Source organism: Staurois parvus, unplaced genomic scaffold, assembly GCF_062004578.1.
Source record: "Staurois parvus isolate SC_StPar_1 unplaced genomic scaffold, SC_StPar_1.0 ptg000104l, whole genome shotgun sequence".
Lineage (NCBI taxonomy): Eukaryota > Metazoa > Chordata > Amphibia > Anura > Ranidae > Staurois > Staurois parvus.
In genome coordinates this window covers 1,650,001-1,653,105 of record NW_028317900.1, presented here as the reverse complement: position 1 = coordinate 1,653,105, position 3,105 = coordinate 1,650,001, and the positions used below count along the sequence as shown (strand labels likewise).

General features: G+C 33.2%; 1 long non-coding RNA gene across 2 annotated transcripts in view; it reads left to right on the top strand.

Moving 5' to 3' along the window:
- Positions 1-323: 323 nt before the first annotated feature.
- The window catches only part of LOC149467652 (uncharacterized), a 69,224-nt gene continuing 66,442 nt past the window's right edge, over positions 324-3,105 (top strand). The window contains exons 1-3 of one of the 2 annotated variants that reach the window (XR_016311891.1): positions 324-650; positions 868-927; positions 1,824-1,873. This is a non-coding gene — a long non-coding RNA (uncharacterized LOC149467652). Of the gene's footprint in view, positions 651-867; positions 928-1,814; positions 1,874-3,105 lie in introns of those variants that run through there. The other variant, XR_016311890.1, reaches the window with a different exon arrangement.

The window sequence follows — 3,105 nt, the reverse complement described above, 5'->3', positions numbered from 1 at the left end:
TTCTTTATATGTGTTTGTTTATATATATATATATATATATATATATATATATATATATATATATATATATAAAAACAACGTATAACATATGTTTATTCATATATATTATAATAAAGAATAATAGATAGATCGATAGATAGATAGATAGATAGATAGATAGATAGATAGATAGATAGATAGATAGAAAGAAAGATAAAGCCTTCTTTGAATGCAAATTATAAGAAAGCAAACTATTAGTGTGTGTTTCTATACATTAACGTTTTTCTATACATATAGGTATATAGTGGCAAGATTCTTTATTTGTACTTTTTTTGTTCATGTTGGAGCTATGTTGTAAGGTTCCCCATAGTCCCAGGATGCGGTAATATGGTGTTATTATGATGTCCATCCATGAAATAGGAGTCAGTGAATTGGCCCCAGGAGAAGGTTGGGGCCCAGCCTTGCAGTCGCCTCTGGAAGTGGCTACAGAAAGGTGAAGGTGAAGGACAATGAGGTTCAGGGCTGCTGGCTGACTTGCTGGGATTGTCAGACTTGCCCTAGAGGGCGGAGCCCCTGAGCATACCTCCAGCAAGAAACCTTCCCTCTACTGCACTGCAACCCTCAAACAGATGGGACTTTCACCAGCTCCACGGACAGGCATTGCCATCCAGGTAAAATAAAAGAAAAAAAAATGGTGCCAATCTCGGCTGTATGTGGATGTATGTGACACTCACCTGCCCATTATAAGTCCATGTAGTAAGTGACAGCCCACTGCCTCTGACCACTTCTCCTATGAGCAGGCTAGAGCCAGGCCAGATTGTGGGAGTTTAGTGCATACAAGGTGGAATATGGAGATTTTCACTGCACTCTTTGCCTTCTCTGTTTTAGACTTTCCTTTCAAGTTTTCCGATGGCCACTTTGAAGAGGGCGAGTCTCCGCATTCAGCCAGTAAGTTACAGCTGTGTCACTGCAAAATGCTCAGCTCATCCACTTAATGCCACCAAGAGGCTTATTAAATGCAAATCGTGTGCCCAGAAGGCAACAATAGTGAATGGTGCCACTTGGTGTGATCAGGCTTTTTTTTTTTTTTTTTAAAGGTCACTGGTTTGAAATGTTATGGGTCCTGCTAAGTGTCTTTTACACCAGGCAGACCACTGTCACTGGACCCAGCTACACTATAATTTTACACTTTCCAACTTATCTCCTCTTTGTCTGGCTAACTACTGTATGCAAGTGACCTTTCAAAAAAGGGAGGCAGTAAGCTCAGTACTAGACACCTTGTAGATGACTGATAGATGATGTAGTGTGCTGGTGTGTAATGTCTGTTTATTACACCCTTTAACGTGCTCATTCCAACCACAATTATATGCTTGCCATATTATACAGAGCTTGTAATGGAGGCTAGTCCAAGCATTTCAGTTAAAAAAAAAAAAATTGTATAATGCCTTTTATGCTTTTTGAAATATTTTATTCTGTGTGATAATTGTATTTGTTGTTGCGACCATTTTTTATTATGCATTTTATTATTGTATTTATTATTTTATGGTGAAAAAAGAGAAACTAGAAATTAATACAATAATAAAGTTTTATAGGTATTGGCTGAAATGATGGAATTAATGAAATGATGGTCTGATTTGACGGTTATCTTGATCAATAACGTACTGCAATAATAGTATATTTTTTAAGCTTACATTTTATTATATCATTATATTATATTATAATTGGCATTTCCTTGTCTGAACACGATATGATGTCGTTTCTATAGCTAAAATATGTGTAATTTTTATTTGATCGTCCATATAGAGTTTAATGTTTTCTTTTTTTGTGCTTTCTTGGGACCCGAGTTTGGCTGAAGCAATGCACGGATCTGTCGGAAGAGGGCGCCCTATGCCAGGTAAACATGACATAAGCACTCTTGTTCTAAGCAGTTCATCCCTAGGTTGGTGGAAGGGAAATAGACTATTTATAAGAGTTTTGCATGTTGCCCGTGCTGAATGTTGACAAGATATCCGTTTCAGCATTTACCTACAACTGTGATGATGACCCATTTCACTGCAGACAGTTTAAACTTACCTTCTTTGCCCAACACTTAATTGCAGTTCCTAAATACAAGCACTTTTTTTTACTTTGTCCTGTTTATTACTCCAATAATGTTTTAAGCTTTACACAATGATAATATTTTTTTATTGACAGCTATGTGTGTTATCTTTAGGTCTCATTAGACTGAGCTGAACATAACTGTCACTTTTTTAATATATCATTTTTTATTGACTAAAAAAAAAATAACTCACCTTTTTAATATAACTTTTTTTAATAACTCAACAAAATAACTGTCACTTTTTTTAATATAACTTTTTGATAACTTAAAAAAATACTGTCTTTTTTTAATATAATTTTTTTATTAACTCTAAAAAAAACCCTCACTTTTTAAATATAACTTTTTTTTAAAAGCTTATCAAAAATAACTGTCACTTCTTTAATATAACTTTTTTAATACCTTATAAAAAAGTAACTGTCACTTCTTTAATATAACTTTTTTTTATTAATTCTAAAAAATCCTTCCCTTTTTTTAATTTAACTCTTTTAAAAGCTTATAAAAAAACCTGTCACTTTAATATAACTTTTTTTAATACCTTATATAAAAAATAAATGTCATATATTTTTTTTCAATAACTGTTTTTATAGTTAAATAATGTCCTGGTATTTTAATTTTCTGAAGTGAGTCTGATACCTACAAGATAGTTTAGTCTTGAACAAAAGCAAGTGAAATACTTTGGGTCGCATATTTGTTTTATAGTTGAGTGTATTTTGGATGATGGCATTTTATATAGTTGGTTTCTTTTTTTTTTTTTCTTTTTTAAGCATGAACACATCAACACTAGAAAAGTCTATAGTGAAGGTCATGAATAGGAATTGTACAATTTTCTGTGTCATAATATGTAGAAGGGTGGGTTGTGGGCCATAGGTGTATTGTGTAATTTTTTTGGTGTTGTACTTTATGTGTCTTGTATTATTCTGAGCTCCCTGACTACACTAATGAAGAAATATATTGAGCACAATAATGTAGAAATAGGAGTCATTTGTAAAGCAGTTGTTGGCCCTGGCTTTGTAATGTCCATTTCTTAT